The sequence below is a fragment of the Pan troglodytes genome, chromosome 6, assembly GCF_028858775.2.
Source record: "Pan troglodytes isolate AG18354 chromosome 6, NHGRI_mPanTro3-v2.0_pri, whole genome shotgun sequence".
Classification (NCBI taxonomy): domain Eukaryota; kingdom Metazoa; phylum Chordata; class Mammalia; order Primates; family Hominidae; genus Pan; species Pan troglodytes.
This window is the reverse complement of record NC_072404.2, coordinates 169,098,317-169,110,644: the sequence shown is the minus strand read 5'-3', so window position 1 is coordinate 169,110,644 and position 12,328 is coordinate 169,098,317. Positions and strand designations below refer to the sequence as shown.

Sequence of the window (12,328 nt, the reverse complement as noted above, 5' to 3'; positions counted from 1 at the left end):
ACTGACTTGATTAATTCATCTAACTCTATCAGACACAGGAACACTGATTTGTTATTAAATGAAGTATCATCAAAAGAAGATAAATAACCAATGGTCCATGACAACCTAGCTCTCAGTCAGGTTTAAATTTTTGAAAAAATAAAATACTGTGCTTAATTCCAAATAAGAATAAAAAATATAAATAATGGGCCAAAGACTTTTAAAACTATAATTTGAACATTCTCGAAAATTATACTTTATTTTCAGACTCTGGAGTCCACAGTTTAACTCTTGAAAAGTAGTCACTAGAGCATGCTTGTATCAAAACATCTTATGCACCCCATAAATATATACTAGGTGCCCAAAAAATAAAAAAAATTAAAAACTTTAATAAAAATAGCCACCAGAAAACACTCTTCATTGAATTAGTCCTCTTAATTGATTTTTTGACTTTCATATTTCTAAGTCGATATATTTTTAAAATAATGATTATGCAGGCTTTCCATTCAGAATATGGAAATCATCTGGAATTTGGTTTTAGGGGACTCTCTCTTGACCCAGCCGTGCCCTTCACTATTTTACAGTCCAATTATCTTCCTCCCACGGGGGCTGGAGCCCTGTGCATTACTTATGGGACAGGCTCTTAGATGTGTGGCATTGACATCTTTGTGGCTGGGTTTTTACCTGTCTCATAAAAGAGGTGTGTGCATGCCTGTGTCTGTGTCTGTGTGCATTTGTGTAAGTGCACGGGAGACCAAACCTCAATGTAATTTGACAATTCTCATAGGTTAATTTCCAATCATCAGACTTTAAAGCAGTGAATTAAGCCTCTGGTGGCCCAATTTACTAAATTTCCAACAGTCAACATCTAGTCTCCAAGTGTCCTTCAGACCTAAGACCTGCCCGGCGCCGAGGCTGATCCCGTGGGCACCTGTTTGTGGGCTTAGCGGCATCTCTGCCTCTGGCCTTTATTCCCCCACCTGACACTCAGCAGCTGCTGTCTGGGAAGAGGAGGGCCTGTGCAGCAGCCCGGAAGAAACCCCCACACTCGTCCCCCTGTGCTACGTGCCTCGGGTTCGTGTTAATCTGACTTTGGTCACCTCAGCCTCAACCACACCTGTGCTCCTGCCAAAGCCACCCTCCCTGCAGACACCAGCTGCCCTCCAATGCCGGGGCCACTGGGCCCTTTCCCAATTCAGGTTACTTGTCTGCTATGAGCCTGCCTTTTTTGCTTTCTTAGAGGTAGCTTTCTCCTGGATTCTAACACCATCTTCTTCCCATCCTTTTTTCCAGGCCTTCCCTGAGGCCAGAAGCCTGTAAACATGGGAGTCACCCAGCTTGTTCTCCAGCCCTCTCCTCTTATTACACCGCCCATTTCTTCTGGGTAATCTCTCGATTCTTATTGCTCCAAGAATCAACAATAGAATAATAACCTCAAAATACAAACACCTCCACCACAGGATTGCTGTGTCAAGCCGATGCCTCCTCCCACAGTGGCCTGTGTTCAGCACAAATGTTGACACCCCTAAGGGCATCCTGGAGCTGCCCCTTCCCTGCTAACCTCTCCTTTCCCAACTAAGCCATCGCCAAATTCTGTTCGTTTCATTCAACTTCAAACGAGTCTCCTGCCAGGCACGGTGGCTCATGCCTGTAATCCCAGTACTTTGGGAGACCGAGGTGGGAGGACTGCTTGAGCCCAGGAGTTTGAGACCAGGCTGGGCAACATAGGAAGACTCAATCTTTATCAAAAAAAAAAACAAAAAACCATGAGTGGGTGTGGTGGCATGCACTTGACAGGCTGAGGCAGGAAGATCGCTTGAGCCCAGGAGTTCGAGGTTGCAGTGAGCTATGATCATACCACTACACTGCAGCCTGGGTGGCAGAGCCAGACCTCACTGCAACCAATAAAACAAACAAACAAAAACTCTTACACTGCTCTCCTTCTTTCCAGCAACATTACTGCTTTTTGGAAAATACTGAAACGGAAGCAGAAAAACAGAAATCCACCCAGTGGCACATCCAGAGGTCATGTCTGCTTGTATTTTTTTTTGTCATTTCTTCCAGTTACTGTTCCACTTCATTGTTTTTGTGAGGAGACCATCATAGCCAAGATCTTGCCTTGCTCTTCATCAAGGTCTCTTGGTCTATGCTTCTCGACATCCCCTCTCCCTCAATCAAACCCCTCTAGTCCAGTCTCTAGAATGAAATAAAAATAAACAATGGCAGCCTTGCAATGAGTCTCATGTGTCTGCTTCCAATTTTCAAATGACTCCCCATGACCTTAAAAAAAGTCATCTGAGGCCTGAGCCCCATGCAAAAGCCCCATGGTGCCCTGCCCATCTCCGAGGGTCATTCTGAATGGCTTTGCCCCACATGCACGAGTCTCCAGGCCCACTTACCTCCCTGAATACTCTGAGCTCTCCCTGATGCTGCTGCTTCTCTGATAACCATGGGGTTGTTGCCTCCACCTGAGATAGCTTTCTCCTCCTTCTCAAGGTTATCTCCCATTAACTCTTCAAGAATCATCCTAATCATCGAATCTCCCAGAAAACTCTCCCTGACACCCTTGAAGCTGAATGAAGTGTCCCTCCTCTCGCTCCCATGGGCTCCTTTGCATTTTCTCAGATAACAATAAGATAAGGTGATGTGTTTGACTTGAAGGCAAGGACTGCTTTATTTATGCAGTACCATGTATTGAAGCCCTAGTACTTGTGAAACGATTAATATATAGGTTTAAAAAAACTAATCAATGTGTCTTCCTATTAGTTATTGGATATAAATTTCTTACCATGTGCCTCCAGCCCTGTGCTGCCCAATATGGTAGCCACTAGCCCCATGTGGCTGGCTATTTAAATTTAAAATAGATGAAGATTAAATAAAATTTAAAATTGAGTTCCTCAATCTCACAGGCCTCATTCCAAGCACCCAACAGCCATATGGGGCAAGTGGCTATTGGATTGGATGGTATAGATAGACAGCCTTTCTGTCACCAGAGAGTGCTATCCGACTGCACTATTCTAGACTCTTCATGGGACAGACCCAGCTCATTTATTTTCTCACATGCCTGTCTCTCCCCAGACTGACACTCAAAAGCATTTCTGTATCCCATGATGTCAGCCTTGCATCAGGCCATGGTTGGTATCGAGTAAAAGTTTGTTATAGATGAATGAATAAAATCTTTATTGCACAATATCCACTATGATTTATCTTCCCTGTTCAGGAAGGTGACCTTGCCCTTCTACATGAGACTCACTTTCTTCGCTCCTACTCTTGTCTCTGCCAAACTCTAGCACCCTTGAAGGTCCTGCTCAGGAGCCCCTTCCCACGCACCCCTCCCACCACTTAAGCTCCCTCACGCACTCCATTCGCAATGGCAGTTTCCCATGTGAATGCCTGCAGGGCTGACCGCTGCATGCCCCTCAGCTTGGTGGGTGTTCTTTGTGGCATAAAGCACATGCGTGTTAACCTGGCTCCAGGGCACAACGGCAGAGGGCTCTGTTCGGTAGGGACAAGTCCATTTAATTGCAATGCGGCATCATTGTAAAAAAATCTGAGGCTGGGCACAGTGACTCACACCTGTAATCCCAACACTTTGGGAGGCCAAGGCAGGCAGATCACCTGAGGCCAGGAGTTCAACACCAGCCTGGCCAACATAGTGAAACCCCATCTCTACTAAGAATACAAAAATTAGCCAGGCATGCTGGTGTGTGCCTGTAATCCCAGCTACTCAGGAGGCTGAGGCAGGAGAATCACTTGAACCCGAGAGGCAGAGGTTACAGTGAGCTGAGATTGTATCACTGCACTCCAGCCTGGGTAATAGAGAGAGACTCTGTCCCAAATTAAAAAAAAAAAAGTAAAAAAAAAAAAAAACAAATCTGAACCTAGCCGTGGCTGATATTTCAGTAGTCACAGAAGTGTGAAGGTGAGGCTTAGAAGAATGTGGGGGTCTCCAACAGGAAAAATTACGGGTATTCTGGGCCTGCTTAAGGCCAGTGGGATACCAAGGCGGCTTCTTAGGAGGATAAAACAACTCACCTCCTGAAGCCCTCATGCAGGCCCGTCAGAAGACTTCCTTGGCCCCCAGGAACTTGCCCCATTCCCTGAGGAAAACCCAGTCCCTGAGGAAAACCTGAGTCCAACTCAGGGCCTCTATGCCACTGATGTCCGTGGAACACAGGACTCAGGCTTCTCCAAGGAGCTCTAGGGGCTGGGTGACAGGCAGGTGTATTTATACCATTGGCCTGGTCCTAATTTGTGCCTTTTGCCATTATACCTTGATGGACAATTTGCTTACAATTTCTGCTCTCGGGGGCGGGGGTACTAGGGCCATGGTGTAACTGCTTACCTAGTGGTATTCAGTAGGGCCTGGCCTGTGCACCCGGCCAGTGAGGACAGCAAAGAGGACAGAGCTCCACTTCACTGCTGGTTGTGTTTTCCTTGGGCCCTTCCTGTTTTGTTCTTACTGGGGGGAATGTTGGAATGGAATGTGGGCACTCAGGCTGTATTGTTTTCACCCTGTATGGCAGCCAGTGATGGGAGATGTCCCTGCTTGCTCCCAGGGCCCTCAAAGAGTGATGGGAGGTGTCCCTGCTTGCTCCCAGCGCCCTCACAGCCTTGCCCATTCTTCCGGTCTACTTCATCTCTGCCTTGTTGGAGCTGGTTTAAGTGACAGTGATGTCTGTCCTTGCAGCTGCTGCTCATCACAAGCAGCTATGATTACAGGTAAGATAGTGACGATGGTGAGGATGGTGTGTCATGATAATGCTATGGAAATTCAGATGCAGGAACAGTCACCCATTTAGGGAGTTGAGACAGGTAGATGAGGTTGCTGCTTTGGAGGTGACAGCATTAGAATGGGACCTGAAAGGAGGGGTGCATTTTGAGAGGAAGCTCTTGTAAGGAAAAGGCATTTGAGGAGGAGACGCTGCAAGGTCTGCAGAACCACTTTGTCCTAATGGAGATTCCCTCCCTGGCCAGTCCTGTTCCTGTCTGTGCAACGGGCTTGCGGTGCAGGCCCTGACAACACAACTGACTCCAAGTGGCTGGTCCATGTGACCAGTGCTGGATCAACCAGAAACCCTGAATGAGATTTCACATGTAGACCCTGGGAGAGAGCATGCCTCTGTCTTCCTCTCTCGTTAGGAACTGTAAAACTTCACGAGCTTAGAGCAGAAACTACCTTTGCTATCTGCTTGAGATTAACACCCACAGAGGAAAGTAAATCTGAGAGTTAGGGAGACAGATAGAAAGAGTTTTGGGAATATCATGTCAGCACCACATCCCAGATAAGACTGAAGTCCCACAGCCTCTGGTCTTCAGTTCTAAAGAACAATAGGTTACTTTAGTAGAGGTAGTGGTTTGCCATACAATTTGTGCCTTTTTTTTCTCTGTAGGTCGTTGTGGAATGTGTCTATCACTGAGAGCTGAAAGAAAACTGACCAAGACAAGTTCAATGGCCATGAAATGAACCATGAGCAAATGTCCAGAGGTGGGAAGGCATGGGGTGGATTCCAGGCACTTGACGCTGCCCAGCTTGCTGATGTGCAAAAGGTCCTGCTGGAGACTCACAGAAGAGTGTAGCAGGGAAGAGCTCTGGTCAGATGGCAGGACGGGCCAGTGCAATGATTGCGAGGGCCCCAACAATCAAGACCAGGAGGTGCTGCTGTGTGGTGAGCACACTGTCAGCCTGAACGGGGAGCGGGACAGAGGTGTATGGGGGTACAGGGTGGATGAGTGTCCCCTCCCTGCAGCAGGGCTCTGTTTGTCCTACCATTGAACAACTCGGTGGGTTTTCCCCACTCTGATCAGCCCAGGACTCTGCTTGCTAGCTGGGTTGCAATAGCTCCTGGACCCTTTTCTTCTCAAACCAATTTTCTCTTCCTGGGCTTTGCGTTTGCTCTAGGGCTCTTCTCATTCTTGGATGCTCTAGCTGTGCTCTGTCCCTGGAGGCTTCCCGAGACTCATGAGTATCAGCTCCTGACATGAATCTCCTTCACTGTCTTTTTTATTAGGGTTTCATGCAGACTCTCATGCACCTGCCGTCGGAAGACTTGAACTTTCTTCTAGGACACCTAATACCCACAGTCCTCGAAGTGGGTCCAAAGGATCTGAGGATCCACAATGGGGGTCCTAAGCCAGGGGGGGAAGAGGGGCTGGCTCTCAGTCCCCGACTCGTGGGTGGTGCCTCCACCCCCTGCGATGGGGGTCCCAACAGCCAGGGGGGAAGAGGGGATGGATCTCAGCCATCACAAAACCTTTATGTTCAGGTTTTGCCCAAGAATCAGCTTATTTGCTTCTTGTACTAGCAGGGCAGTTGCTGCCAAGGCCCTCAAATAGGGGGGCCATCCTTTAGCAACCCTGTCTAGTTGTTTAGAGACGGAGGCTACCGGCCTCAGCCAGGGCCCCACAGTTTGGGTTAAAAGTCCGGCTGCCATCTTTTCTCTCTCTGACGCATACAATGGAAAAGGCTTTGTCAGATCGGGTAGCCCCAGGGCTGGGGCTGCCAGAAGATTTTCTTGTAACTCATGAAAAACTTGCTGTTGTTCGGATCCCCATTTCAAAACTTCCGGGTCCCCGCCCCCTTTGTGACCTCATACAAAGGCTTCGCTAATACTGCAGTTTGGGATCCTCAGTCCACAAAACCCCACAGCTCCTAAGAATTCTCTCACCTGCCTTCTGCCCTTAAGCTCCGGTAGATTGCAAATAACCTGCTTTCTTTCTGTTCCCGAGCAGCGTTCGGACCCGTCAGATGGTAAATCCCACGTAAGGTACCTGCCGTCGGAAGATTTGAACTTTCTACTTGGACACCTAATACCCACAGTCCTCCAGGTGGGACCTAAGGATCTTAGGATCAACGATGGGGGAACCTAAGCCGGGGGGGAAGAGGGTCTGGCTCTCAGTCCCCGCCTCGTGGGGGGTGCCTCCCCCCTCTGTGATGGGGGTCCTAAGAGCCAGTGGGGGAACGGGCTGGCTCTCAGTCCCTGACTCGCAGGGGGCGCCTCCCCCACCCTGCGATGGGGGTACTAACAGCCAGGGGCGGAAGAGGGGATAGCTCTCAGTCCCCACCCTCGTGGGGGGTGCCTCCCCCTCCTGCGATGGGGGTCCTAAGAGCCAGGGGGGGAAGAGGGAATGGCTCTCAGTCCCTGCCTCACGGGGGGTGCCTCCGCCCCCAGCGATGGGGGTCCCAAGAGCAAAGGGGGGAAGAGGGGCTCGCTCTCAGTCCCCGCGTCGCGAGGGGTGCCTCCCCCCCTGCGATGGGGGTGCAAAGAGCCAGGGGGGGAAAGGGGGAGGTTCACAGTCGCCGCCTCGGGGGGATTGCCTCCCCCCCGCGATGGTGGTACCAAGAGCCAGGGGGGGAAGAGGGGTTGGCTCTGAGTCCCCGCCTCGCGGGGGGTGCCTCCCCCTCCTGCGATGGGGGTCCTCAGAGCCAGGGGGGGAAGAGGGACTGGCTCTCAGTCCCTGCCTCGTAGGGGGTGCCTCCGCCCCCAGCGATGGGGGTCCTAAGAGCAAAGGGGGGAAGAGGGGCTCGCTCTCAGTCCCCGCGTCGCGAGGGGTGCCTCCCCCCCTTCGATGGGGGTGCAAAGAGCCAGGGGGTAAAGGGGGAGGTTCGCAGTCCCCGCCTCGGGGGGATTTCCTCCCCCCCTGCGATGGTCTTCCCAAGAGCCAGGGGGGGAAGAGGGGTTGGCTCTGAGTCCCCGCCTCACGGGGGGTGCCTCCCCCCCTGCGATGGGGGTCCCAAAAGCCAGGGGGGAAGAGAGGATGGATCTCAGCCATCACAAAATGGGGGCCCTTTATGTTCAGGTTTTGCCCAAGAATCAGCTTATTTGCTTCTTGTACTAGCAGGGCAGTTGCTGCCAAGGCCCTCAAATGGGGGGGGGGGGGCATACTGTAGAAACCCTGTCTGTTTGTTTAGAGACGTAGGCTACGGGCCTCAGCCAGGGCCCCACAGTTTGGGTTAAAAGTCCAACTGCCATCTTTTCTCTCTCTGACGCATGCAATGGAAAAGGCTTTATCAGATCGGGTAGCCCCAGGGCTGGGGCTGCCAGAAATTTTCCTTTAACTAATGAAAGACTTGCTGTTGTTGGGATCCCCATTTCAAAGGTTCCGGGTCTCCACCCCCTTTGTGACCTCATACAAAGGCTTGGCTAATACTGCAAAGTTTGGGATCCACAGTTTACAAAACCCCACAGCTCCTAAGAATTCTCTCACCTGCCTTCTGCCCTTAAGCTCTGGTAGATTGCAAATAACCTGCTTTCTTTCTGTTCCGGAGCTGGGTTCGGACCCCTCTCGTATTGGAAATTCCACACAAGGTACCTGCCGTCGGAGTTTTGAGCTTTCTTCTTGGACACCTCATACCCACAGTCCTCCAGGTGGTTGCTAAGTATCTTAGGATCCCCGATGGGGGTCCTAAGCCAGGGGGGGAAGAGGGTCTGTCTCTCAGTCCCCGCCTCGCGGGGGGTGCCTCCCCACCCTGTGATGGGGGTCCCAAGAGCCAGAGGGGGAAGAGGTGCTGGCTCTCAGCCACCACAAAATGGGAGGCCTTTATGTTCAGGTTTTGCCCAAGAGGCAGCTTTTTTGCTTCTTGTACTAGCTGGGCAGTTGCTGCCAAGGCCCTCAAACAGGGTGGCCATCCTTTAGAAACAGTAATATTATTAGTAACAGCAGCAGCATGTATTCACTGGGCACTTCTCAGTACCTGGCCTCATGGCTCCCACTTTGTAGGCGCCACTTGGATGAAGAGAGGGCAACATTGCAACTCTCCATGCTCCTGCAATATCCATGGCTATTCTGTAGGTGGGTACACCAAGCACTGGTCCTACTGGTGATGAGAGTAATGGGATCAAGTAGACAGTTGAAAGATTTAGACTTTTTCTCATTTATCAGGAAAATCATGTGAAACTTAAAAAATTTTAAATTACAGTTGAAACAGAAGAAAAGTAATAGAGTATATAAGCATATTTGTAGAGGGAAGCTAGTTAAGAAATCGTAAAGTTGATAGATCCCAAGGACACATTAACAAAATGTTGACATTATACCAATGAAAAACCAAGGTGGAGGAAAAAAGATGGGTTGGTTGCCGAAGACATAGCGGATGATGAAATTGGCCCTTCCAAGGCTGGTGGACATCATGGGTGGTGATTTGCCAATCTATCCCAGTATTAACCAATTTGCTGCTTTAAAATCCTGTTGTCATCACATTTGTATTGCTAAGAAGCCACGTGTCACTGAAAATGAAGGATACAGGAACACACTGTATAACCTTAACAAAACTACTGCTCTAATGGTACAGAAGGCCTCCAAAGCCCTTTAAAAAACTAAAAAGAAATGTTCAAGCAGGCGGATGACAAAGTTCAGTATTTTAAAATTAGCCACAGTTAATCCAAATGAAAGTTAATAAATTCCACTAAAAGTCACTTCCAGCAACAATTCCTTTAAGAGTCAACTTATTTTTAAACCTACACAATGAATTTTAAATCAGAAGGGCTATTGATTCCTCAGAGGAGTTGCCCAAGAAATTGACTTTATATTTAAATAAATCTAAGATTTACAAGGAAGTGGATAGAGAAGACCCTCTGGTTTTATTTCTGTTTTGAAGTCAGACTTTGCATGTTAGTACTGACCCACCCAAAATAGGCTTTCCTGTGGAGCCACACAGTTGGGAAGTCCCTTTGTTGCCTGTGTAGTTTGTGCATTTAGACCATGCATTATTAATTCTAGCCATTCTATCTCCGCATTTTATTTCTCTGTGTTAGCCTTGTTAGACTACCATAAATTTTATTTGTGGTGTGGCTGGGTAATTGCCCATTCTCAGTCATACTCAGGCATGTAGGTGTACACACATGCACAGAAGCCAAGAACTATATTTCTCAATTTCCAGACAGAAAGACAACAGGTACAAAGCCCTAAGGATTATAAAGGTATGCTGCTTACCATCATCTTTGTGACCAAGGCAGCGAAGCTGTTTCTGTACCTTGGAACAGTCTTCCCTGACAAGCCAGAGAACAGCGATAAAGCCACCAGCCTTGGGATCAGGACTGAAAAGGCAAGAGTGATGGAGATTTCTCCTGCGCTAAGCCAAGAGAAGGTTTCAGCACCTCAGACAGCTCCCACCGAAGTAGCCGCGCTCCCAGCTGCTTGCAGATGTTGAAAAGGAAAGCCTCGGTTTGTCTTGAGGTTGTCAGCAGTTGCAAGACACGTAATAAAATGCAATGTGTTCCTAATTCATTGCATATCCTCAGCTTTAAATTTGGGTAGCAAAATGATTACTCTAGATTCTTCAGCCTTGGCAAGTATCTGTACCTAAAAAGCAGTTTTTCTACCTAATGTCTTTTTTTGTTTTTGTTTTTCAATACACCTTAAGCAAATTGAAGCTTTTGTTCCTGGAGGAAAAGTGGTTTGATATGTTCATCTATCTTTTAGTAAATTTGGGGGCATAACTTTTCCAATTCTGAGGAACTTTTCTAAGAAGAGTGCATAAAAGTTTGTTGTTGTTTTTAAAGGATGCAACATTCAGCCTGTGTCATGAGTTTAATTATACAATTTAAAGGACATATGTGCAATGCATTTTGCAGATGTGTGCCGGATATATATGTGCAGATAATGGGCAAGTATATATGTGTGCATATATATATCGGGAGTATACTATATAAACACACAGTACACGCCCACCCACACACTTTGTGTATTTTCCAGAAAAAAAAAAAAAAGCATGTCAGGACTTACATCTAAGTTAGAGATGCTGTTTAGAACCCCATTAAAAAATGTACATGTTATATCCCTGATTTGTTTCTCAGGACACCTGTGTTTATCTGAGAATCATTTCTAGACACATGTCACAATAAAAAGAAGGACATGTATACTCCAAGTTAAGATTTTTAAAAAAAAGATGGAGACCATCTGAAATAAAATTCAGAGCTCTTGCCTTTCCTTTCTCCTAGCGACACCTAGAGCCTGTTGAGAAAAAAACTGCACATTGTTCTCACTCCAAACATCCACAATTCAACAATTTTAAGTGAGATTTAAGGTAAAAAGTACATTTTTCCTGTTTGCATTGCAGCTTAACTGTCTTCCCCAAGATTCTCGGTAGTTTAATCCTCCAGAACTCTTCACCCTCCCCCAATTAAACCATTTGCCAAAGACTTCTAGTTCCTTGAACCAGATGACTGAAGGATCTATTTCCCTCAGGGCTTGGCCCACCAAAGTGAGGGACATGCCTTTGAATGACTCTCTATTGAACCAGGGGAGTCTGGAAATGATGCAGGAGAAAATCACAAAACCTCATGCAAAATCTGACGCAGGGCTGTAGGGGGTGTGTACCTGTGTGTGTGCAAACCACATCTCCCACAAAGTTTTGTGATCTCCATTAAAGTTTCCACATCCTTCATTCATAAAACAAAAACTACCAATAACAACAGCAAAACCTCACTGATTTCATAGTATCTGGCAATTAGGAATTGTCCCTGGGAAATCACTCAATGTCTCACCCCCACACCCCCCGACCCAAACACAACTCTTGCACTAAAGAAATACGAAACAGGGAAACAGCGTGGCTGGAGGCTGCAGAGAAGTAATGACCAAAACCACCTACTCAGTGCAGGGCAATGTACTGCCCTGGGTATGTCAGGGTAGACTAAGTGAGAGGCCGGTGGGACCCCTGTGGTTCCCAGGTTGAGCAGTTGTGAAACTCCTCAAAGGCATACATAGTAATTTCTACAAACCAACACAGCCTAGCTGTTATAAGAGCTGTACCAGCCAAGCCAGACCTGTTTCTCTGAGAGCCTGTCGGGGATTTTTCTCTTTTCCCTGGGAAAAGAAGGCCTCAAAGAAAAAGCACAGTTTCCTCCCTTCTAAGTCCTAGCAGCCCTCTGCATCCTTGAAAAGGGATCCACAGGAGGTGGTTAAACGCATCCATCTAAGGTCCGGCTCCTGTCCTGCATGAGTCATTGGTTACTAGGGCGATGTGCAAATCCAACCTTTGAAACCCAGGCTTCCAGCCCCCATGAAGAGTAGGAAATGTGCTCTCGGAGAAGTTTTCACTGAACACAGTCTAAGGCAGAGGTGCTAGTCCAGGGCTGGGAGGGGAGGCAGACACGGCCTGAGGTCTCTCAGCAAAAGAGCTGGGCCCTGGGACAGAGGGTTGGGGCTCAGATGCCAGTATTTTGGTATTTTTTTTTTTTCCGGAAAGGATAATCACCACCATCACCGCTGGGGGGAAAAAGTGTCTAGGAGAAGTAAGAAGAGGAACGAAGGAGAGGCATTTGAGTCAAGGGACAGAGTGAGTAGGAGAGGAGGGGCACGATGGAGAGATTCCAGACACAGGTGGGAGGGAGAGAAGGTGCCTGAGGCTGTG

At 48.1% G+C, this 12,328-nt stretch overlaps 1 protein-coding gene and 1 long non-coding RNA gene across 7 annotated transcripts in view; one reads left to right on the top strand and one right to left on the bottom strand.

Annotated features, from left to right (window-relative positions):
* The window catches only part of DPP6 (dipeptidyl peptidase like 6), a 1,137,219-nt gene that overhangs the window by 820,017 nt on the left and 304,874 nt on the right, over positions 1-12,328 (bottom strand). The gene's annotated exons all lie outside the window — the stretch shown is intronic.
* LOC107972042 (uncharacterized) lies at positions 6,580-10,199 on the top strand. Of its 3 annotated transcripts, XR_010159072.1 has the most exons (4): positions 6,580-6,807; positions 8,249-8,348; positions 8,701-8,772; positions 9,857-10,199. It is a non-coding gene; the product is annotated as an uncharacterized LOC107972042 (long non-coding RNA). The 3 variants fall into 3 exon arrangements; XR_008536545.2 differs by lacking the exon at positions 6,580-6,807 and having other exon boundaries at positions 7,438-8,348; XR_008536546.2 differs by lacking the exons at positions 6,580-6,807; positions 8,701-8,772 and having other exon boundaries at positions 6,814-8,348.